The sequence below is a fragment of the Hylaeus volcanicus genome, chromosome 6 (assembly GCF_026283585.1).
Source record: "Hylaeus volcanicus isolate JK05 chromosome 6, UHH_iyHylVolc1.0_haploid, whole genome shotgun sequence".
Classification (NCBI taxonomy): Eukaryota; Metazoa; Arthropoda; class Insecta; order Hymenoptera; family Colletidae; genus Hylaeus; species Hylaeus volcanicus.
This window is the reverse complement of record NC_071981.1, coordinates 2,221,953-2,247,709: the sequence shown is the minus strand read 5'-3', so window position 1 is coordinate 2,247,709 and position 25,757 is coordinate 2,221,953. Positions and strand designations below refer to the sequence as shown.

At 43.5% G+C, this 25,757-nt stretch overlaps 1 protein-coding gene and 1 long non-coding RNA gene across 8 annotated transcripts in view; one reads left to right on the top strand and one right to left on the bottom strand.

Annotated features, from left to right (window-relative positions):
- LOC128878833 (probable JmjC domain-containing histone demethylation protein 2C) overlaps positions 1-25,757 on the bottom strand; it is a 257,594-nt gene that overhangs the window by 129,206 nt on the left and 102,631 nt on the right. The gene's annotated exons all lie outside the window — the stretch shown is intronic.
- LOC128878834 (uncharacterized) lies at positions 3,984-21,426 on the top strand. Of its 4 annotated transcripts, none has more exons than XR_008457508.1 (4): positions 3,984-4,136; positions 4,483-4,610; positions 5,686-5,826; positions 21,113-21,426. It is a non-coding gene; the product is annotated as an uncharacterized LOC128878834 (long non-coding RNA). The 4 variants fall into 4 exon arrangements; XR_008457509.1 differs by lacking the exons at positions 3,984-4,136; positions 4,483-4,610 and adding exons at positions 4,728-5,211; positions 5,287-5,415; XR_008457507.1 differs by lacking the exons at positions 3,984-4,136; positions 4,483-4,610 and adding exons at positions 4,730-5,211; positions 5,299-5,415.

Here is a 25,757-nt window from a genome sequence, read left to right as displayed (position 1 = left end):
TCTCACACTCGTTACCTTTACGACATGCAGAAAAATGTCGCCTATGTTGTAGTAATGAACCTCCATACCCTCCGACAGCAAACGATTTGAAGTTTATTTTTCTTACACAAGGCAATTATCAATTCAGCCAATAGAACGAATAGGGATGGTCGGCCTGCGATTTTTTTTATGGGGTCATATTAAGCAAAAAGTATTTCAAACTCCAGTAGAAACTGTTGAACAGTTAAAAGAACGCATTGTTAACGCGTGTTGCAACGTTCCAACAGATACTCTTGTAAAAGTAGAAAAACAATTTCTAAAGCGAATAAAAAATTGTATACTAAATGATGGAGGGCACGTGGAAGGGATTCCAAAATAAGATATTATTTTTATCTCAAATTAATTTATATTTTCATATTTTTTTCTCCTAAAAATCCTTTAGCTTTATCCGTTAGCTTTATTTCATTACTAAAACATGGGCGACATTTTTCTGCATACCGTAAAGGTAACGAGTGTGAGAAAAACTATTATGTAGAATTTAGGCCTGCCGTTCCTACCGCAGTCTCTTCGTATCGGTTTCAAGAGGCACCGTCTAACCCGTAGCATTTTAAGTGCGGTCGAGAGTCGAGACCTCCTATTGTGCTTCCTGGTCTCGCAGATTTTCTTGTACCGAAAATCAGTAAACTTTTACGCGTAATATCTTAAAAACTATTTGTAAAAGGGTGTTTACATTAAGCTTGCTGAATTCGTCTTGAAACGTACCATCTATTCATCACACAAAAAGTATATAATCCCATTTGAAGAATCAAACGTAACTTTCATATCTCTGTAAACAGTAATGATAAAAATAAATCGGTCCCCTCTTGCCATTCAATTCCATAAAAGAAACTTTTTTCGTATCTTTAATAGGTTACGAAATAATCGGCTGTCCAGGATTTCGTGGAACATGCTGTATATGTTGTAATCCTTTAGAAAATAAAGTTTATAAAAATACAATTGTAACACCCTTCAAGGAATTTAGTAGTCGTCTTCGACGATCTCAAATGTGATTTTGGCGTAACAGAGCGAGGAGACGATGAGTCGAAATTGATCTTGTCCGGAGGCGCCACTCTAAATGGAGAGTAACGGCCATACCGGACTTACGGCTTCCTCCGTCGCGGAGCTCTTCCTTTAAATCGTCCACTATCCTTTCCAGCGGACCTGTACCTAACCGAACGCCGCATAAGGATTCAGGCCAGGCTTGGCCATAAATCGAGGATAACGACTGCACGCGGTGTACGCGCGGCGAATACCGCCATTAAATGGCAGGAGAGCGCGCGAGCTGGCTCGTGTTCCGCAATTATTTCGTCGAAGGACGACCGCTTCTGGGTTCCCCCGGGGGTCCATCGCGTGCGTGTGCGCGCGCACCGTCGCATCCTGACATGGGACGTGCAGGATTTCGAGTTCCCCGTCCAGGAAAAAAGAAATGATCACCGCGCCTATCCGGACCAGCATCGAGAGCTAATGTCTTCATAAGAAAACGACCGTTGATAAACGACGAGACGCTCGGGTAATTGGTTCGGCGATACCGAGTTGTCTTGAAACTCCGTCTATTAATTGATTCGCTCCGATATCCGTGATTAGGACTAAAGAAGCGCGATGATTCTTAACCCGAGTCTCTCGGAGATTAGGGCGAAGCTTGGCATTGGGATTTATTGGCATTGGAATCTAATTAACACATTAAACGCCACGTCACTCACATATGGATGACGGAACTTTTTAGTAAAGAACTTCAACAAATAATTTAAAGGACTAACTATTGATGAAAGCAGGCCTGGATAGTATTCGTTAATTTTGATGAGAATTAAAAAATAAGTAATACGACAAATATTAGATTCTATAGTTTCTAATTGTCTCGAGACGAAATTTTAGTTCTGTGGAGACTTCGCTGCGAACGAGGGTGGCAGTCATCGTGTTAAAACTTGTCTACGTAATTCCTGTTTCGGACGTGACGCTATCGATTGTCCGAACAGATTGCAATTACTCGAAAGGTTGCAATGTGGGGGCTTGAGAAGGTTAAGGGGCTATTTATCGTACACGCGCAAAAAAAGGATTCCTTTTTAAGCGTCTTAAAAACTATGGTACAGCGGATCGAGACTGATATATGGCTCTGTGTCTCGATTCAGCGATTTCGAAACGGTAGAAAACGGGGAATCGATGTGTCCGTGGGGTATCGCGTGATTTACATGTTAATCCTCTATCGAATGGAGAGTGTTCGGAGAGGCAGTTTTAAAGGGCACCTATCGCCGCCGTATATGTAAATTTCGAGCTCCACCTGCTGCGTTTACCTGTCGCCTCCCATCGAAATGCCCCGCATTAATACCCTCACAAAAGAGACGTCCGTTTATGAACAACAAAGCCTCTCGGAGGAATCGACTTCATTCATCCCGGTTGAATATTGAATGCATTTGATCGCCTCTCGAGCGCGATCTCGAATATTTAATACCGCCAAGCAAACTTGCCCGTTATTTCGGTAAACTCGAATTATTTAACGTTGGAAACTGACGACTAGAAAGCATGCGCATTGCGAATTTGCTTTTTGCAAATTTGGTTAATTACAGTCAGTGTAACAAATATATTCGTACAGCAACCGATTTAAAATAAAATTAATCAGAAAAGAAATACATAAGAGGTTAACATTAAAAATAACTAGCTGGTTATTGTTGCTCGCTTAATTCATATAGCTATTCATATTTATTTTGTGTGCGAAATGTAAAAAAAATATTTGAATCTAGTGTTTTGAAAAGGTCTGATAGCCAGCTTCCACAGTGCATGATAAACAATGAGGTGTTCTATTAAAAAAATCATGTTGACCTTGACGTGACTTTGACCGGTCCTGTGAAGGTCAAACGGACACGATCGTCCAATAGAATTTTTCAAACCCTAAAACATTTCTCTACACCGTTTTTCTCACAAATGTTCTATTTTGGAAATATTTGACTGTTTCCATACTTTTAGAGCACCCTGTATGTATATACAATATACAAATACATGTACTATACATATGCATACACATGCAATAATAGTAATATATGTATATGTATATATTATTTATTTCCGTTTAGTTATTCACTCATAAATTTGTATTCTCCCATCAAATTTATTATATAAATTTATTATATAAATATATAATGTTTTATTTTGAATTGGTTCCTGTACCAATACTTATTACACTGACTGTATGTGTTGAATACTTTAGAAAGACGTATTTAAATAATCAATTATTCATGTATTGTTACTCGAATATTGCGAATCAACCATGAAAAAAATGTAGATAATTATTTAAATACATAGAGATACATGTAAATATGGAATGAATGCTGAAAAGCGATAGCCTTATAGAATTTGAAAGAAATCGAGGGAGATAGGCAGGGCCGGCGTGACCTTTTGCGGGGCCTGAATTCACATTCAAATTCTACACTTAAATTTTACAACGAGGAATTATTTATTCACAAATGCTGTTACATATTACATATTTTTTATAAGATGAATATTAAATAATAATACTTTGATGATTTTTGTCACTCCTTTCAATTTAATCATCGCTACTAAAAAAATGTCTTGCATCTCGGCAAAAATTGCTTGCATTTGTTAATGGTATCATCATTCTGTCAAAAGTTAATCAAAATCGGTGCCTTTTAATTCAGTAATTTTCGTAGACTTTTAAAACGCGGAGCCGGGTTCCAGCGAACGTGCTGAACCTGCCTTGCGCCGGCCCTGGAGATAGGTAAAATTTCGTTTTCGTATGTGCGATCGAAACGGAGACACTCGAAAGGGCAGCCATGTTTGATGCGTATATATTCCGAACGCCACCTGCTGCTTTTCCCGTTTCTTTGCAGGTGGGGAGAGACGGTCGAGGATGGTCATTGGGGAGAAGGGAGGGTTTCACTTGGAATTCCCGGAGTCTGTTTTCATTTCATGCTTCAACGAGCACGTACACTTAATTCGAGGTCGAAGCTCCACGGGTTAATTCGGTAACAATCTAAAGTCGGTTGTGTACGTACGCGATTCGACACGGCGCATTGTTCGCGATCGTATAACATTGAGAAATGCCAGACACGAATCTACCGTTACTTTCTATACCTAGCACCGCGACGATCGACGTGGCTCGATAGAAAGTAAGATCCTTGATAACATACCTAGAGATTCGTAGTATCTGCTTCAATTCGACGACAGAAATTCGTGACAACCTTGACAATTTAATCGTTTCCATTCTTCACGAGCACGGAAGCGCACTTACTCAACTAATGGCCAACGGAGGACTACGTGATTTATTAGCAACTATTACTTGACCATACGGTTACCCGTAAAAACTGTTATTCTCATTCGAAATGAAGTTTAATCTAACTTTAAAATCTGAATTCATTTTTTCGTGGACGAATAACGCATCAAAAGTTATCTATCTTTATTTGTTAATCGAAATTATGCATTTGGGTGGAAATTTGACTAGTTTCTGATTTATAGAAATCGACGGCACCTGTCATGGCGGTCAGTAAAACGCGGGAACGCTAAGCAAATTCCGCCAAGCGATAAATGTTCGATAATCGTCGGAAAAGGAACATGGCGGAAAGACGTTTTCAACAAGAATCCAGGTAACTTGTCACTTGTTCCTTAGCTGTCGTCATTTCGACGGCTTCGTATTAACTTTAATCGGATCGTACGGTATTAAGAGTTTGTGCAGCACATTACCTTAGAATCCAGGCTAGGTTTTCAGCCAGCGGTAATCCCTTTTAGTCGTGGTAATCATCACGTCACAAAATACGTTCACTTCCACTTAGCGCGATCTTGCCAACGTCGATGCACGTTCAATGCCGGTTCCCGCGACATTTGTTTCGACACACTGATCAAGGATCGATATACGCGATTAGGTTAGACCACCACTTAGGATATTTTCGAGAACGACGCGAGAAAACGTTGAAATTAACGAGCATAAGCGCGACACGACGATTCCGATTTTCACGAAACACGAAAAGGAACGTTGGCGCGTGCTGCGCGCCACCGCGAAGCCACTCGACGAAGATTTGCGAGCACGCACGAAGCCGGCCGACGATTTCCGAACCAGCTGGCACAGTGTTGCATCGCTAGCTACGCGAAGTTAGGTAGAGGAAATGGCCGAAACAGGTTTAGTATTCGCCGCATTCACCCTTGAGCAGCTATTATCGAGCTTTGTTTGCTTCCAAATGTACGAGCACGGTAAGAAACAGATCAAGTTCCATATCGTAAATGAACATGTATTCCGTGTCGACAATTTAGTCTATGACAATTTAGTCTTGATTTCAGTACAAAACTTGCTATCCACGAACGTAGGTGAACCGTATCGACGCGACTCGATTCACATTGATTCTTCAAATTAATTACCAGCTATTATCGACCTTTGCTTCCAAATGTACGAGCACGGTAAGAAACAGATCAAGTTCCATATCGTAAATAAACATGTACTCCGTGTCGACAATTTAGTCTATGACAATTTAGTCTTGATTTCAGTACAAAACTTGCTATCCACGAACGTAGGTGGTCCGTATCGACGCGACTCGATTCACATTGATTCTTCAGATTAATTAGCAATATTTTAGGAATTATTTCGAGATCGATCGTCGTTTTATTCTAATCTGGCTGTGTTTGAATCAGTACATGTATCCTGAAGCAATCTTTTTTTCCCTGTCATAGGTCAGTGATTGACTTCGGGCAGTGATTGAAACTGAGTTCGATGTCAACGATCCCAACGCCATGATCATCTCGATATCGATTGCCGACGCCATGATTGTTGCTACGCTGTACTGATCTTGTCGTTTTTCACACTCTGTTTCGGTAAGTAGAATATCACGTTGTTTAAACAAACGACAGAATGTTTCATTGTTGCAACATGTCTAGCATTACGTTCCTTCGGTAAAGATTAATGGAACCGTTCCAAAAACATTTGAAGCTAGGCAGAAACCAGTCGAGCAGTCTTGACCGTACATGACGCGGTTAGTAAAATATAGGAATCGCGGTAAGCGTTCTTCGTTTTCGAAGAAATTTCGCTACGCAAAGTAAGGTAGAACACTTTTCTATTTTCCTTTTCTCGAGTTCTGTTCAGATCTGTTTACGAAATTCTGATCGCGTCGAAAATATTTTCCTACTGGCCCAGACAGGAGATGGTTAAATTTTCATTCGCATAATAAGCGATTCTTAGGATCGAATAGGTAGTAATATAGGAATGTTTGAAACGAAGTCTGAGCTGCGCATTTTATATTTCATCTTAACATGGAAGTCTACTATTGGGTTGTATTTAGTTGCTATATTAAAAAACCTTTTTCTTTTTAATATAAAAATACTTTATTGAATTATGTATTCACCATTTGGGTCTGGTAACTTTGGCCATCTTTATTCAACAAAAACTGATCTAAATGGTTCTTGACATCATCATTTAAAGTAAACTTTTTTCTATATAAAAAAGGCTTGTACAGACTAGAACAAATAACGATGGTACGCATCAGATAAACAATTATACTAAATTAACATTTTTGTTAAAATATGTAGCTATTAGCAAATTTAGGCTTAGGCAAATTTATATTTGCACAGACCCAGATGAAGAATTGAAATTGAAATGAAAACATGTATTTTCCCACATTTGTTATAAATACATAAACATTCGGTATCTAGCAATGATTGAAACAGTTTAGAATAAAGGTCTATCCAAGGAACTATCCAATAATTAACACTTTATTTACCGGGAGCCTATCTATAGACTTTTTAATTGTAGTATTTAGTTATTCGAATATTATTTACTGTGTCGATGGTTGTCTACTTACAATGTTCAGTGTTGGAAACAAACTTGGCTCTCAATATACCTGGTAACAGTATGAAGGGATTATTATCAGCCTAGATTGGCATATGCAGTTGTAGAAAATTCTTTTTTGAATTCGCTCAGTAGATAAAGTGTTAAATAGAGTCGTTCAACAGAATGTTCAGTTGTTCATTGTGAAGTATATCCCAAGCCAATTTTAATTTCTGATTCTTTATTCGAGGGTCTCATGGAGATACGAATTTCGCTCGTCCCTGGCGAAAGGTCCGACCTCGAAAAACAGGCGACAGCGAGAGTGGTTCTCTAGGTAAAGTTCGTGCGACCGTCGGGAGGTCAACGATCCTCGCCTCTCGCGTTCTCGCCCACGGCTATAGAGAAGGAAAGAAAAGGAAAGAGGCGAAAATGTCCACGGAGAATCGCGTTGCGAAAACTGAAAACTGCCGACGGAGTTCTACCGTAGGCACGTTTGCTTCTGCGCGAGAATCGGTGCACGCTACATATGGTCGCGCAAACGTAAACACGAACGGGCGATTGATCGTGGACAGGGTTTCCTCTTTGTTTTTTTATCTCGCTCATTTAAAGCTTTCTCATCGGGTTGTCGTCGCAGCAACAAGTCGAAAATAATCAGGGAGAACGCTCGGCAGGTCTTCGTTTTGAATTACTTGATATCCGACTAAATATTAAATAGAGAAATTCATTCAGTGTCTTATAAAATGAATTATAATTTATTTATGAAGAGAAATTATACAATCTTTGATCTCTCGTCGGTGAGACACGTGTAGTTGTACAAATATTTCTGTTTAGACTAGAGGTATAAATATTGAAATGTGAAGAGAGATTCTACGAGCAAAATTTCACCGTCCATCGGGTTGAATTAATTTCTACACCTAATCATGTCCTGAATAGCTCTAGTGACGACCCAATCGATTAGTTCATTTATCAAACGGTGGAAACAAACTTAACAAACGTTTTCTTAGAAGTCGAGCTTAGCAATACTCGTTGGTCGATTCCCATTTAGAAACCGTCGCATCGTGCAAATTTGCATAGTGACGCAACGTTAACGGAAATATCAATGTCGCGTGTAAATGAATGATGCACAGTGGATGCGTTCAAGCAGATACGACAGCTACGAAGCGAAATCGATTCAGCCGGGTTGAGCTGAAATAGCTGGACGGAAATAAAGATCGTTCGGGCCAATTTAGGGCGCAGAATCTGGAATCGCAAGAAGTAAATGGTTCCGAACCTTAAATTGCGGATAATTGGGAATTCAATCGAGATGCGACGGTCTAATGGTTCGCTGCCGTCACTCCAGCAATTTCGGCTGAAAAGTTCCCAATAATTGAATACTTGAAAAGTCATTTGCAATTCTATATTTGTCCTTAATTCGCGTCTGATGGTTGCCCCTTGAAAAGAAAGGTCGATGGATATGTATCAACCGCGTCAAGTCGATCAGATACTTTCTGGTAATACGGAGAATTTATTTACGAGTAAACTGCAGGAGTTTATGCATTTATGGTAGCTAGGAAATATGGTAAAACGTAGGAACATGTGCACAAATGCGATAGCTGTAGATATCGATTCCGTGCCTTTGTATTCCATCATCTGTACAAACATCTGCAGCCTATTTATAAATTTACAAGTCCAGGAACTGAATTTTTAATTTGCATTCTCTGGCAGAGAGACTGATTCAATAATTACAACGTAATTGTAACTCAACGAAATTTCGCGGCAGTCAACGTTTATTCATTTAATCGAGTAATACGATCAACGTTAATTCGTTTAGACACCATTTTCTCGAAACGAATGAATGTTTTCCGCTTTAATTAAAACTGTAGGGAGCTCGCTAGGTCCACCGTTGTAATCGAACACTTTTAGCTCGTCGCTGAATCGCTCCCCTAGCTGAACGATACCCTGCATCCAACGCGAGCGATACACTGACCAAATTGCAGGACTAACAGGCTCCCGCGTAATTGCCAACCTAATTGAACAGTGCGCCGGTTTTGCGATATCCGACGCGATGGCATCGGACGCCTTGTGACGTTGCAAGCCGATATCTCACACTTTACGAGCCATTTGGAACGCGATACAGCGAGTAACAAAAGCATTTGTACTTTTTCGAGCATTGGCGCTATCTTCTCGAGATAAACGTTATAGGTTCTTTATCGATAAACGTACACTTTAATTAATTAAACTAGCAGTTATGAGCTCGCAGATATAAGCTTCCTTGAAATATCACTACGTATCGGTCACAGAAGTTATTGAACTGGTACAGCGCGCCTCAAATCCTTTTCAGATAAACGTTAGAGTAAACACAATCAGCAGTTTCATAGTCGCTATTTTATTTAGCACCAGATTTAGACAGTTATTAAATGATAAAGTAACATAAAACTATCAACTGGCAGTACTCTGGACACTTTATCTTAAAAGGTGTCTAATTTGCATCGTGCCACAGCACTGTGTAAATTCAAAACAACAAGTACCAAATTCCCTCACGGTTTTCGCGGAGGCGTCCGCGAGATGTCTCTCAAGATTACGTTTATCCGTAATAGCGTCATGGAAATCCGGCTGTAGCAATAATTTTTGAGGATTAGCATGGGCGGTGAATACAACAACCAACGGTCGTATGTAAGCGATGTCAAGATTACCAACGCGCATAAACTCCCGTGAAATACGTTCCGACAGAAGTTGGTAAAATTCTGCTCGAATACGCCGCTAACTCCGTGTCCGAGCCGCGACTAATTTCACCGAACGAGCAGCTTGCTCGCCGAGTCATCCGTCAACTCTCGAACGAAATTTCGTACGAGAAAACACGAGGAAAAAGGACGACGAGAAGTCGTATACCGGACGCTACTCGCGCGCATTATGCAACCGGGGAATTAACCTGGTTTTCGCGAAACGTTCGGTACAGAAACAAGAAGAAAAGGTAGAAGAAGGGCACACCGAGGCCTGGGGAGCATCTCCATCGTCCGCGCTAACGACTTGTAATGGCTGGTACGGGACAAGAACAGCTCGGTAGATTCTTTTTTTCTCGAGACTTCGTGACTCGACATCGCGGATGCGTTTGCTGCGTTCGTTTTCTTTTTTCGCCCCGGTAGGTACGGGAACCTGCTGCAGTAGAGAGGCTACTTTACAGTGTCTTCGAACAGCTGCCATTACAGTCGCCAGACATTAAGATTCCTAAATCATTCGGCGTTAGAATCTCTAGAATCGTCGAGGCCGCGTAGTGGCGTGCGATAATTCAGGTTAAGATGCGCTTCGTAGGGAACCGTGTGTCGGAAGTGATATTAACCCTTTTTTAAAATCTAGACTTGTGCTGCCATTCAATAATTAAAAAATGAACTTCATAGAACTTCCTAGACTCGAAAGTCACAATAGGTTTCAAAGCTTTTTATTAATATAGTACCACGAGAGAAATAAACTCACAAGTCCTGCCGGTAAATAGAGGATTTAAACACGAAATTGGAATATTTGTGCAAATCATACGGAGTTCTGCAAAAATTCGCAACTTCTGTATCCTGAAAGATCTCAGAGGAATTTAGTTGTAACTTCGGGGTGCAAAGATATCCCAGAAAAATAGGGTGTACTTTCCGTAGCTACTTCAACTCTCCGTTTCTGTGGTCCCCGCGCGCACGTGCATCCCTTGCACCTTGGAGGAGGCTCGTGCCTGGCGAAAGGAGCGTCCTCGTGTTTCAAACCGGCGCGTAGGAACCGGTTTTTTTTACGGTCGCCATAGCCAGCCAGACCCGTTTTCGGCGAATCTGACCAGGAGGTGTTCTCCCCTCGGTTTCCCTCTCGCTCGCACGAACCAGGACCGCCCACGATTCGATCGATCGTGATTCTGCGAGTGGGCTGCTGCGAAGCACCGAGAGAAGATCCAGAGATCCCAGGGGAGGGTAACACACGGCGCTCGGTCCACGGAGAGCTTTAACGACCGTGGCCCGAATCGACCTTGCTCTCCCTCTGTTATTTTCACCGCCGACCAGAAAACGTTCTCACGTACACGAGCTTGGTCCGGAGGAAAGTGTTCGTTCCCGATGCAACTGAGACGTAATTGGAGGCTGGAGCGAGCCGTGCTCCTGGAACATTATCGCTGGATCGGGACGCGGATTACAGTGCGGACAGAAGAACGAGGCGCCAAACATTGGGCAATTCGATGGGCTTCCCTTTCGACGGGGCTTAATCGCAATTTCTTCTTAATAAGAACAACACTGTAACACTTTGTGTACCCCGGTTAGCGTCGTTATTGTTATCCAGAAGACGAGTTTTCTCCTTCCTCGTGTTTCCTCCGCGTCGCTGCCGCCATTATGCTTTTCAAGGTTGTACACGAGATCCAATCTTTGCCGAGGGGATTAGGTTTGCCGTGTCAGGGACTGAGTATAAAGGGTAACCGTGTCAAAATAGAGCGAAGGGGAACGTGGATCGTCTCTCGATGGAGGGAGATAAGAGACGAACCGCGAGATCTAAAAACCTGCACGGATTTGAAAACGAGCATCCAAACTGGGAGCGATGGTATCTAGATTATTGAAATTTCCATTGCGTTACAATTAATTTCTCCTTGTTTGCTAGTCTCTGGAGAACTCTTGAAATCCACCGCGCTATCTCACCACAACCCATTGTTTTCTTTAATTATTTCTTTAATTATTAGGTTGTCCCAAAAGTTTCTTTCGGTTTATTAATAAGTAACGCATGCACAATATTTTATGTTTTATGTTACATTACTGAATTGTGCACGATTCATTTTGCTCCATTACTGTTACAACATGAATATCTATGAAATTAGATCGTCTATTTATATAAACACGACCACATAAAATAACTGAGTGCAACTCGCGAAAGAAACTTTCGGGACAACCTAATACAATTTCAATGTTGTACATTCTATTCACAATTTTATCCACAACGAATCTAACAAGGAGTGTTCGCATCCCTCTTTGATCCCACAAGGGGGGTACCTTAACTTCAATCAAAAGAACAAACAAAAATGCCTGCATTACTTTTAACGAACTTGTGTGCTTTCCACCGAATAACTATAAAAATTCATTCCGGAAGTTAAGTATCAAAGTAAATAAATTTAAATGAAGCACGAATGATTTTTTTTTTAATTGGATGTTTAAGGTCACATGCACCTTCTCAGGTTATGAGTGACCACATTTGCTTTGCGTCTGTGTTGTAGTCACATAGATTTTATATTTGACTATAGATTCCGATATCTTTCAAAAAGGATAGAATTGTTCTACATGAGTCTGCCTTTTGTAGCATGTTTGCTACGTTCGATATATTATATCGTGTCCTTTTTGCACTATATTTGGAACAATGGCCTAGAATGTGCTCCATGGAGATTCGCGTATTACATGCATCACACATCGTTGGGGCAGTTTTCGCGATAAGGAATGAATGTGTAATTCTGGTGTGACCTATTCTTATTCTGCTTAAAATCACTTGGTCTTTTCGGTTCATAGATACTGCCGGACGAATATCGTAAATATTGTTGCGAATGTTATGTAGTGCAGTAGGTCTTGAAGTTATCCAGTCTTGGTTCCATCGTTCCTTTGTGACTTTGGTGAGGTGTTTCTGAAGGTCTTGACTGGAAACAGGTGTACAGTGTGTTTCAGATGGGAGGGAGCTCGCTTCTTTTGCTGCTGCTGCTTCGTTTCCTTTTATACCAACATGTGATGGGATCCTAGAGTATAGGAGGTCTTTTCCAATGCTGTTGAGAATAGCGTTTTTTTCAATAACGTTCTGTATATTATTGTATTGGTGGTTTCCAGATTTTGCAAGGCAAATATGAAACTTAAGGAGTCGGTTAATATAATAAATTTTTAATTATAGAGTTTGCAATTGTCTGTAAAGAAAATTTAATCCCAGTAGAAATTTCCGAGAGTATTAGTCCGGCAGTCGAGGTGTTAACTTTCCAAAAACTGTACCTAAACTCGCTTCAAGCAGAATACGCGCTCTTGGTCTCCCGCACGTTTCAATCGGGTATTGGATGAAACCGCCGGTGTCGGGGACATCCCCAAACATTTACCTCGATCCAACCGCGGCGCGTTCGAAACAAAGAGTCGCGCGGGAGAAGAAACACGGCCCGATCTCGAGACGTCCTCCCCAGGGACCCGGTCGAGTCTCCGTCCTCCGTCTCCATCGACCGAGAGAGGTAATTCTAGACCCTCCTCGGTCAGTGGAGTCGGCATACCTCTTCAAGGTTAACTCCCGTTCCGTCTTGAAATTCCATCCACGGCGAAATAGGTCCGCGCGCAGTCGAGCAACCAACGAGAAAAAGAGGGGAACAGAGCCAACGGGTTGGAGGGGGCCGTGCCGACGAAGGAGAGAACGAGACGGAGGTTTTCTTCCTACGTCCTCGTGCCCCAGGAATTCTGGGTTAATGGCACCGCATTACGATCGCGTGACTTTAGTCAGATATCCGTGCTCGCGATCTGGATAGCAGTTGCTATCGACGATGGGCGGAGGCGAGGGGACCGGAGGGGCCGAGCCGAGGGAGAAAAATGACCGGATCACCGTGCGTCGATCGATCCTTAAGCCCCGTTTTCACGTGACCAGGAGTCACGACTTTTAAAGCCCTGATTGCAATCGTGACAACGCGTAAATCATACAAAAAATATAGTCGCGCGTCGCGACGTCAGCTGGACTCGACGTTCCGAAAGAAATTATTCGTTTCCAAGGATTTAGGCCCGTTTATAAAAGTACAGTCCCCACTCTTTTGTTTAAAGTCGCGAGTGTGAGATCCGAAAAGAAGCGAGAGGTGAGAAGCGAGAGGTCCGCGAAAGCGAGAAGTCGAACAGATTAGTGGAAAAAGCACAGAACACGTGTAATATTTTCTCTTTCTCTAGCGTTTTTATTCTCCGAAAAAATACTGTTAGTTGTACATAGTTTGCGCTACACCGAACTCCTTTTCTCTCGCTAGAGAACAAAGTCAAGCCGAACACCATACCTCCCTCGAAATAAGCGGCTCGCCGATCCCGACCGAGTTGCTTATTTCGAGACATTACTGTATTCATCTTTCCGCAAAAATAGAACAAGTGGTATCCCATGATTGAAACGTTATAACAGCATGGAAATAAAGGTCGCGACTCCAGGTTGCGTGGAAGCGGGTCTTAAGTACGACCCAGGCGCGGCAAAATGTCTTTATGAGAGCGTTACGCGAGCACGGGATTCTATCGGTCGATTTATAGGCCGATTATGCCCCGGTCGGGACACAATGTGATCTCCATGCGCGACGGCAATCGGCGCGCGCGCGTTTACGATCCATAGAAACGATAAGTGGAAACGCGAGATATTTCACGGCGATAAACGAAGAATGACGCGTTCGTGTGCGTGCATGTAAACGTGACTCCGGTTTAATGAAAGGGTATGGAATATCGGTGGGAAGACTGCGCAACGCGTTAAACCGCGTTCCCACGTGTGTTTTGCATAGCGCGAGATCGCGGTTTGAGGCCACGTTGCGGTTGCGTGACTTTATCCGTCAGGTATTTTCGATACGATACATTTTGCTCCGGCGACGACGACGCGACGTGGCGATCAATGAACCGGTAAAGTGTTCACATTGGAGTTAATCGACTCTAATCGCCGATGAGTCAGTCGCGGAGAGTCGTCGCGAGCATTTTAATGCGGATCGTTGCGCCTGGACGCGCCCGCTCGTTTCCTTTCGGCTTGATAATCATTTCTCGTCTGGAATTCTTAGCACTCCTTGCGCCCGATGACGCGAATTATTTGTCGATGTCTATATAACTTGTTTATTACATTCAGAGTTCCTCTTGCAAATATCGTTTTTGTGAAGGTGTTAAGGTTTTGTTAAGGTTGTTTTGTTTGCGTCAAGGGGAACTCAAATACTTGGTCGAATGTAACAATAAACCACGATCGCGAATAGTACGTACATGTACGTTCACTCGTGTAACGTTTCGTCGTTATGGATTCACGAGCTACGATAATTTCATCCCCCATTCGCGACGGTATTTCGGAACGCAGAAAATTTCTCGATCGGACAACAAATCTGCTCCCGCGGAATTAACGATGACAAGCCCGGACAACGGGAACGGAAATCGGCGCTGAAACGGCGGTCAGGAGTCGGCGGAGTGACGAGGACGAGACAGAAACGAGGTCGATTAATTATCTATTTCACGCATCGATCCAACGATCCTCGACGTGCCGCGTTCGAGGGCTGTCGGGACATTTCGAAGTAGATCGTTCCGAGTGGTGGTTCGAATCGTCACGACGCTCTAAATTTGTCCACCGACCACCGTGTCTGCCTGTATACACCGGGGAAATTAACGGGCCGCGTTATTTCCTGTCATTCGAAATTTGACGATTATCCGCTCGGCTTGCTGGTTTCTGGCATTCGCGATGGATAATAATATGGTCTTTGCGGCGTACGATGTTCCGTTCGAATAGAGTCTATTCAATAGACGATCGCGATATTTTAACGATCGTCACGAGTTACACTCGGTGTTGCTTTGTTACAAATAGTAAATGGAGAATTAATTCTGTACTTGGACGTTAAGTTTATTTTAGAAAGATAGCGAATTACTATCTGCATCTAATGCAATGAAACGTTGATGGAACAGACTTAACTGACGGTTCTATATCGGTACGTTAGGTTATCCCCGTTCCAATTCAGTTCTCGCTGCTATTTTAAAATTGTGTAATATCTGGAAGATTGTATCACCTGAATCTAGCTCGCAAATCGTATTAATTTCCTACAAATATAAAGTATCGAATATGTCTTTTGTCTTGCGAAAATAACCGATGTCCACTTCGGACGGTATCAATCGACTTTGGATTTGGATACATTTTGAATTGTTAATTTTGCTACGTTCCATGAAAACCCAAACAGAAACTCTAATAACCCAAACGGTGATTCGAAAATAATCCCCTCCGGTTTGATCTCGTCGAGTTGCAACGCGCACCGTATCGGCGCGGATTTTCATAAAAATGCTATTATTAGGTACTTGTCGAGCTCGTTTATCGATTCTCCGATGTCGCGTTTCCGGTGTCGCGGAGACGTTCGCGCGGAACGACACGACGGAAACGCGCAGGTTTCCTCATCCGTGTCCGCGTATCGGGCAGCATTATCTACGCGAACCGAAATAGTCGGCGACACAAGTGGAAACCGACGATGCGACACGAAGAAAGATAATAAGCTCATGCGCCGTCCCGTGCATCCTTAACGCTTCGTCCCTGCAGGATTTTAATGCACTCCACGTTCCCGTAACTTCGCAGGGGATAATCAAGATTATTGCCCTCGGTCCCTTTCAACGAGGAAGGACATTCGAGCCGGGTCGAGCTGCTCCGGATTGTGTTTCCCGCACGTGTGTGCCAGACACGACCAGAACGCGTCCTCTCCCCCAAGGGCTTTCCCTCCCTTCGGATTCTTCGACGGAACAATCGTTACCCCGACGGCAAGGAAGCTGCTCGAGAACTGGCGTGCGACTGCATTTTAAAACGCGCATTAATTAAAGCGGACAGAGGCGAGGCTGACGTCGAGAACTTGATTAAAAATAGCGAAAGAAAATGGAAAACGGGTGACCGTGGAAATTGGTACTAGTACGTTAACTCCGCGACTCGTTCAGTTTCTATCGTCGTGCTTATTACCATAAGAATTCCGTTTCTCCGCTTTGAAATCACCGCGCGGAACTTTGTCTCTATCATCATCCCCGGCGTTATCGTGTCCCGCAATTGCAGGGTTTCTGTCTCGTTTCCGACATCCTCGCGTCGAACTCGAGTCGATCGATCCAAACGTTTCGCGTTACGACGAGAACGTCGGGAGAGAAGGACGTCGAGCATCCTTCTGCATAGCCTTAATAGCCAGACCGCTGGTTACACATCGCCCAGAAATCCTGCGGTATTTCTCCGGTCTCGCAGGGAGGGGAAATAATTACGGCGCCCATTTAAAAACCGGTTTCACCTCCCTCCCCGATCCTCGCGCGTTTCGACCTTCGCCTTCGCGTCCTTTGACGAGCCGCCCCGATGCCACTCGAGCGTCGGAAGGGGGAGCAGAACGGATGCGAAATCGCACAATTGGGGGACCGCGTTCCCGACCCTCCGCCTCGGAACACGAACCCTAAGCTCCCTGGAATTTCGGGCGCATTCCTTGTTTAGGTTGCTGGTGTTGTTACTGAATGTTGTCCAGCGGGTCTGGGTGAAAGTTGCGGCTCGGGCTATTTTTCTTGTCGTGGCTGGGATCAATTTAGACCTAACAAAGGAGCACGGTTTTCGAGCCGGACCGAGTGTGGACCGGTGTAGAAACGAGTGCTGGAATGGCAGGGTTCAACGCTCGACGAACGAGGATTCGCGAAATTTTAAACGTATCCAGATTACGGATTGTTTATTTATTTATTTATTTATTTATTTCAATCTATACGGGCATAGCCCATTATGAAATTAATACAGTGTAGCAATTATAAACAACCACAGTTGACAGATGTCGAGAGAAACAAAAATTTACAAACAAGCAAACAATCATAACAAAGTTATCGCCGGTGAATATAGCAGAATTGCCGATAAAAAGGTTATGTAGCTTATGTTTAGTAGAGTCGATAGAGTCAATAAACATATCGCTGTCTGAACTAAAGCAATTAACTGTAGCACAGGCACGGACAACAGTATTGAGGAGACAGTATCTAGACGAGGAAACATATTGATGAAATAGATACGAGGACCTAGTGGTCCTGGGAGGAATGCGAAATGGCACAAATCCAAGAAGAGGTGCACAAGCAATTATATTAGTAAGAAGCTTCTGAATAAAAACAATTTCATTTATTGTGCGTCTGTCCCTGAGTGAGAGTACCCTGAAACTGTACATGATGGCACTGTAGTCATGATCGAGTCGACCCATAGGAGAGGAGGTTTTATATGAGAGAAAACGTAAGAATCTCCTTTGAATACTTTCCAGTATATCGATATGTCTGGATAGTCGGGGTGCCCATATAATACTGGCGTACTCAAGGTGAGGAAGTACAAGGGAGTAATAAAGCATGAGTAAAGTAGTGGGATTACGGAACTGGGAGCAAGTACGGTTAAAGTAGCCCAGCATCCTAGATGCAGCATTGGTAACATTGGAAATGTGCTGTTCAAATGACAACGCAGTATCAACTAATACTCCAAGGTCTCTGACACACAAGGATCTAGCGAGAACAGAACTGCACAAAGTATAGTTTTGGACAATAGGGTCATTGCCTCTATGAAAACTAATTATACTGCACTTAGCAATATTAAGACTCATTGCATTGTTGACCGGCGATTTTACACAGAAGCGAGTTCGTGTCACCGAGTATTATTTCGTAATCGAATGTGAAATTAAAACGATCTAAATAAACTCCAATAAACTTCATTTATATTTTACCAGCATAATGAACTGAAAGGGAATATTTTACATACATGTAAAGAAATAGTGTTTCTTTAATTTGAATACGATCTAGCATTGCGGCACTCGAGTGTCTCTACCCGATGGAGATACAGAGTTTATACAAAGACGAGGTCTGTACGATCCGATGCTGACAAAAAGTTGCACCGTAAACGATCCCCGCAAACGAAACAACCGGTCTCCGATCGTTTAAGGCGCTGTTTCACGGAGAACCTCTAGCCCTGGGAATAACCTACCGAATGGTATATTAGAAACCGCGAAGCCGAGACATTATTATCTCGGCCACAATTACGAACTATCCCACGAATCAAACAGCGACGAGCGAACCTGCTTCGGTGGGTCTCGTTTCCTTAACAACGTCGCGTAAAAATAATCCGCCGAGTCGTTTTCCAGAAGGCTCGTTACAAAATTCGTCTCGTTCCACGGATTTTCCATGCTTTTTTTCCGCTCGGCGTGCAAGAGCGTCGCCGAGGGGGCAAAGGGAGAACGGAGGCGTTTGACTTGCAAATCGCTTCGCGGTTCCCCTCCCTGGGCTCCTATCTTTCCCTCTCTCTCTCTCTCTATTCCACGGCGTTTTCCTTCCTCGCCCACGTTCTTCTGCGCGGAATGCAATTACCCTAATTGCCGGCACTCGAAGCAGCGCGTTGCGTAAGGGTGGTCGTTATCGGCCACCACGAATTACATCGTTAAGCAGCCGGCGCGAGCACGCGAGCGCGCACGAGATCAAACCTTCTTTATTCCTTCCTTCTCCATTGTGAAATCTCGCGTCGATCGCGAGAACCGGCGAGACCTCGTCGCCTCGAGACTCTCTCAAACGCGGACACTCGCGTTTGCATATTCCGCGAGCGTTAATTTGAATTTATGGACTCGGCCGGTGATACATTTATGCACGCGCACGCGGTTTAATGGAGATGCAGTCGAAGGGGGCGCGGAACGATGCGCACCCACCCTGCGACGATTGTTTCGCGAGTTGTGGATTAAGGATTTTTCAATTTGGGAGCCACTGAATTTGTACGAGCTTTATTCTACAAGGTGTCCCGTAACTGGTGGTACAAGTAGGAGGTGATCTACGTAAACAAATTGAATCGAAAATGCAGAATAAAATTTGTCCACGCGACGCTTTATTTTCGAAAAGAATAAGTTTGAAAATTTGTTGAAGTAACTGTGCTCTCCTTATATTAAATTGCATCGAATGTTCTGAATTTTCTGGTGCGTCGTGCAATTTCAATTGCTGTAATAATCTTTTAATAGGGCTTCTTATGCTTCTGATCTACAATGAAATTAGTCGAGCTGAAGCTGGTCCAAATGCACCCGTGCTCGACAAATTTTCAAACTTATTTCTTTCGACAATAAAGCGCCGTATGAAAAAATTGTATTCTACACTTTCGATTCAATTTTTCACGTACAATTACCCCCTACTCGCTTGTACGCCCAGTTACGGGACTCCCTGTATATCCATTTCGAAAATACGAGTGCGAAGCGACCGAATATTCCAGGTCGGAACTGACGCGACCAGATTCCGAAGATCTAAGCGTCCTCGTGCCAATCCCGCGGGAGCATATCCAAGAGGGATGAGTTCGCGACATCGTCAAGGTCGTCGACTCGTGGAGACTCATCGGGACGATAGCGATAAAACCGAGCTGTTTATGAGCGGGCCAGCGACAACGAGGATTAACAGACCGGGCAGATAGGTCGGTCGTTGGAGGAACGAAAGGGAGGAAAAACGAGGCGAGGGGAGGCATTTAGTCGCAGACGTATTACGGAGCTGGCAAGGTGCCAGCCATTTAAGAGGGCCGAAACCTGTTTCCGGCTGCATTGTGAACGCCTCTTCTTTCGCGAGCAAACGTTCGTGCACCGCTTTCTTTGTAGCGGAACCAGACCCAAAGAAAAGATTCTCGGGGGCCAAACACGGTAGCTGAATACAATTACCGAAATTGCTCGGGTTTGCGTGGTTCTCGCAGTCGTCTTCGACGACATCTGTCTTCGTTGCGAATGGAAGTCGCCGAAAAAGACTCTCGTTCTTCTTTTCATACGATGGACTCTAATCTTTTTACGTTGGCTCGGCGTCAGGATCAGGTTGACAGAGGAAAGTGACTTTCGTAATGTTAACGTTGACATTAAAGTTTCAGGTTCAATTAAATTTGGTCGCCGTTTCCCTCGAGGCCAATATTCTGTCGAAAATAGAATGCCAGGAACTCGTGCATCGGCAACCTTTCTGAATGTTGTCACATCTCGCAATTAAGCTTTCGATCGCGACGCTGCGCTTTAACTCGATTATTCCCATATTCTTTATATGTGGACGTGGTTTTTTTCCGCGACTATTTCACGTTGACATGTATAATTAAATTTAAAGAGCGATAAATCGAAGAGGAAGCCAGCGTACAATGGAATTACCTGGTTCGACGCGGACATTAAATATTCAATGCTCGTGACGCGATTTCAATCGAAGCCGGATGATATCGTTGCAATATGAAAATTATACAGCTCGACGCTTGGAATACATGCATTAACGTACGGATACCTATTCATTACCGCGAACCATGGATGACTTCTCCCTGAGCGCGTCATAATAATAGTCTCGTAAAACATTTGGTTCCGTCGAATCGGAAAATGAGGCTGACCTTGAGGTAGCCTTTCACAAATCTTCCGCGTACGTCGAACAAACGTAAAGTATTCTACGATCAACCTAATTCAATACGAATAAAAAGAGGTAGAGCCACAAATATTTCCAACGACAACAACGTCAAAGTAAGCGGAAAACCTCCTGTTACATTTTAGGACGTTTGAGAGATCGGTTGAATATTTCAGAAAGAACGGAACTCGGTTACAATAGCGAACGACTTTTATTACGTGCCGATTTCCCCTGACGCAAGTTAAAAAACGCCAAAACTTTATTTATACCACCCTGAAATATGTTATTTATTTATTTGTTACAGTTTCCCGCAAATAAAGTGATCCTGGTGCAGAGCGATCGATGAACCGGGGACGTGGCTTGGGAGCGCTTCGTCAACGCTGAAAACCCGTCCCGGACCTGCCCTCATCGCGCTGATGCGAAATCTGGTCCGACAACTTTGCCTTTCGAGGCAGGGAAACCGGAGATGGCTATCGATCATCGACGATCGCCGATGTCGCTGCATCGACAACCGACGAGACAGGCCAATTTTCGAGAAGCTAGAAATATATTGTTCGGGTACTAGATGGCTATAAGTGTGTTTTTATGTCCATAAATGGGAGCCTTTATGTTTTTCCACTTTTCTGTTACTTATTTTACCAAGATCTCTTTCTTTTAATGTCTCTTTTATTTGTCTATTGGATATTTGATGCCACATAGGCTGTTCGATATTTATATTTGTTAGTCGGCCCTAACCCAAGCATAAAAAGCTGGGACTCGAACCCAGGCTTTTAAGGTAGTAGTTGGCTACGCTATTCGTAGGTATGTGACTACACCAAGTGCTTTTACACTTAAATTTAACCCTAGAATGCTACAATTTACTCCATGTTAGCATTCTAGTGTTAAGATTTTACAAAAGCTCCATAAAACAAAAAGTTGAGAAATGCGATGAGATATAAAAAGTGCTTCGTACACCAAGTGCTTCGACACTTAAATTTAAGATTTCTCAAAAAGTAGAGTTAACCGACTCGTCCAGTGAATCGCTCATTCCTGGTTAAAAGGATGCATAAACTATTAAATGAGCGAATAAATTAAACAATGTCCCTACTCGTGTCACGACATTAATCTTCGTGCATTAACGACGTATCTGCGAAGTCGTAACCCATCGGTTTCGAACAGGGACACGAACACGCTTCCACGAAGAAATAACGATAAAGAAGCAGGTTCTACGCGAAAAATTCTCGTTTTTTTTTCCCAAACGAGTCTCTGGCTCGCTGGTAACTGGTATCAGTTTCAAAACGTTGCCATCGAGGAATTCTTTCGTTCCGCGATAACTCAAAATCGGTTAGAAAGAACGCGTTCATATATCTTGAAAGCTTCTCGTTAATCAGTCGAGGAAGGAGGAAGCTGTTTATAGCTCGAGTTACGGTCCAAACAATGACGAAGGACGGGGCTCGGATGAAGATAAATGGAGCGACTTGCAATTAGAATAGGAGATAAGAGGCAGGGTAACGTCGACACTCGATCATGTAGGTGAAAGTCAACGTCTCGGCGATACGAGACAGGAAGCAGATAACACGATTACACCGGGATTACGCGAAGAGCAAAAATACCGTCTGATAAGCGAGAACCAGGTCGCGAGGAGAAATTTTTCGAGGCACCTCTTGGGGAGCTTGATGTATAGTCTTCTCTATTGTGCAATTGATTAGGCACCTTACTCGTTTATGAAGCATATAGGGTTTGATTGGTACGAAGGAGTCAATAGCTACGGGATTAATTCACATGAAAAAAATTTGTCTTCTACACTTCCGTGCTGCAGTTCAATTAAAATGTCTCACGAGCTTCGTTAGCTTCGCTATTCGCTCTTGACCCGCGATGCGACACGCGACTGTCCAATGCCAAAAGGTTTTCCCCACCGCCGAGTTCCCCGCGATTTTTCCAAGGCGATCGTCGGTCATCGCGTTACCCGGAAACTGGCGATTTCGTTGCACGCTCGCTCTCGTGGCGATAACCTCCGGGACTCGAGCTATTTACGGGGAGAAAGGCAGGGTTATCGCGGCGATACGTTAGGTTCATCGTACCCCGAGAACCTTGTCGAGACCGCGGAGAACTCGAGAGAAAAAGAGATGCAACGCTTTTTTGTTTACGCGCTGATTCGCGAGCGGCGATTACTCTCGCGAAATATTCCGCGCGATGATTATTTCGCCGGTTTTATCGTCGGCTTTTGTCCATTGTTCTTCTTTTTAACGAAGCCGAAGCCATTTAATTCGCGCTCGTTCGCGAAGTCGTGGAATTCTTACGAAGGGAAGCCAATTACGGTTCTTGCGGACTTTTTTCCCCGGGACAATTTCCTAAAGTTCAGACAATTTCCACGCCGATGCTCTTCGAAGTAATCGCGCTTTGCACTTCGTCTCGTGTTTCCCCGAAGTTTCGACAATCTGGAAACTGTTGTTGCCCCGGAATACAGAAACAGAATACAGAAGAGCGGGGCTCTTGGAAGGGTTTCCAGTTTAGCGCGAAGCACTTTCAGCTTTGTAAATAAACATCGTCTTATTATGTCTATTGGCGATAGGCGCGACGGGTTATCGGCCCTGGACTTTGGATGAACGCATTCAGTGCTTTCTACGTTTTACGAGCTCCTCGAAGAAACGGGAACGCACGGCGGTGAGCAACGAGACGCGATTGCCAGTAGTTTTATGAATCGCCGAGACGATAAGATTGAGAGTTACGACGTGGCAGAACGCGACGCTGATAAACCTTCCAGATAGTCGGCCGCGAAACGAGGAAAAATCGATTCATCGGCGGAAAATTTAGACCGTCGCGTAGCGTGCCACTTCGCGAATACAAATTTCATGGAGAGATTCGTGCAACTTACCCAACTCGGGGAATCGAAAAGCCCTGCATGGGCGCCGAAATTGTAGATATTTACCTGAAACAAAAACGAGACGTTATTATGGTGGGCGTAATCGAACGTGTCAGATCGAATCAATTTCAAATCTAAATACAGTAAAGTCTCCTCAAATGCACAAGTTCGGGCATGAACTTGTGCGTTTGTCCCTTTCTTGGTTGCCGACGAGCTTTGAACGTAGAGAAGGACAACGAATAAAGAAGAGGAAGGTTTCTGTGCATTTAAGAAGACTTTACCGCACAGTCATCGATACAATCAAATATTTTGTTGTCGAGACCTAGTAAAATGTGTTCACGATTGTCCCCCATTTTCCTCCTTTTTCTCGGTTTTTCCTCTTCGTCGCGATTCTTCATCGTTCCCTTTAATCTCCGTTTCTTGGGTAATTGACATCGAGTCGCGCGCTTTCGAGCGAAGCAATTAAGAAAATCGATACGCGGAATTCTTATCGCGATGCAATTTACGGTGGGTGTTACGCAAAGGAGATTTTGTCCAAGGCTGTCTGCGAGTCACGCGATTAACAATGTAGGCGTTTCGTGGCGCGGAACATCCAGCAATTTCTGCTGGAAGTAATATTCGAAATCGTGTGGCTACGGGGACAGGCAGTCCGCAATCGCGTTTGTTCGTTGCAGAACTCGATTTGCCGTTCCATCCGTGCAATTACGAAACCGTAAACGTTGCGAATTGTTGCGTGCTTTTATGTTGGCTAGGTTTTCGGTGAGGACGATAGGTTTTCCGATCGAAAAGTAAAGGTTTACGCTGCGGTGCTTGTGTATAGACTAAACAATAGATTGGAAATAGTTCCTGCAACGTTGGGTGGAGAACGCGTCTGGCAATGCACGATCAGTTTTCTCTTGCGCTCTATTTATTCGAGTCAGTCGCCGCAATTCGCTACACTTTAAGGGAGCGCACAGAGTACAGCCAGAATTCATGATAAGATGGTTACTATTATAATTAGTATGGAGGATTTTCAGGCAGAGTAACCTAAATTTGTTTCTCGGTGAAAAGAGATTTCAAATTTATTTCCTTATTAATTCCAAACTATATAGACAATATGCACTTGTTACACTTCATCTTTCTACTATAACTATAATATAATACTACTTCTTTACGTACACTTTTACGCTTTATATTGGATTAAGATTTTAGGTATCTTTCGATAGGTCAGTGTTTAATTTGTGGAATTAAAAATTGTTTCAGAATTTGTTCAGCGATAATATTGTCGACCCAGATAGAAGCCGCGCACCTTATCATGAAAATATAAAGAACAGATGACGAACGAGCTTGCTCGAAAGCGGTCAAGGATCCGCAAACGCGTACATTCGGCCGATCGTGTACTCGAATGCCAGGAATACCTCGATAAGTAAGAGTTTCGGAGTGTAAACGTTGCGAGTCACGGGGTTCCAGAATGTTTAAACACCTGTCGTCCCTTCTCCACTTGACAGCTATTTTTAAACGCGAATCGAGGGATATTCGGGCCTCGTAAAATCAGCCGTTCGCCTTGATACGCGAGAAGGATTCGCGCGAACGAGCATTCCTACTCAACGAATGTTTCTATTAATAGTGTAGTTTTTGTTACGTTCAAGGAGGGAATGAGTCACAACAAAACCAACATCGAAACGCTAACTGATTTACGACCGTCGCTATCGGTGTCTGTTGATAGCCTAAGTAGCAAGCTCGACGTACGTGCGTAAAACGTCTTTTAATGCCTATTCGTAGAAAGGCGCAGGCGTTCTGAAACTGACTGCGATGGCCTTGAGGACAACTTATCAGCCCGTTATTTTCACTTGTAATTTACACTCGCGTCTCGGCGCGACGCGTCAACAGGTTCTCGAAAGGTCGATCTTTCCGAGCTTATCTAACGCTCTGTAACTACCGAGGTCAACGCATAGCTAACTGACTATACCTTCGCAATTAGAGGGAGGAGCGCACTAATTTGTGTGTTTTATAGTCCTTACTATTCGCCTGTAGTGTTGCACTGATCTCATTTTTTCCCATTACTTTTTTATCCTGCGCCATAGGCTTTTTGATACGTTATATTTATAAGCCATACACTGCTCCACTT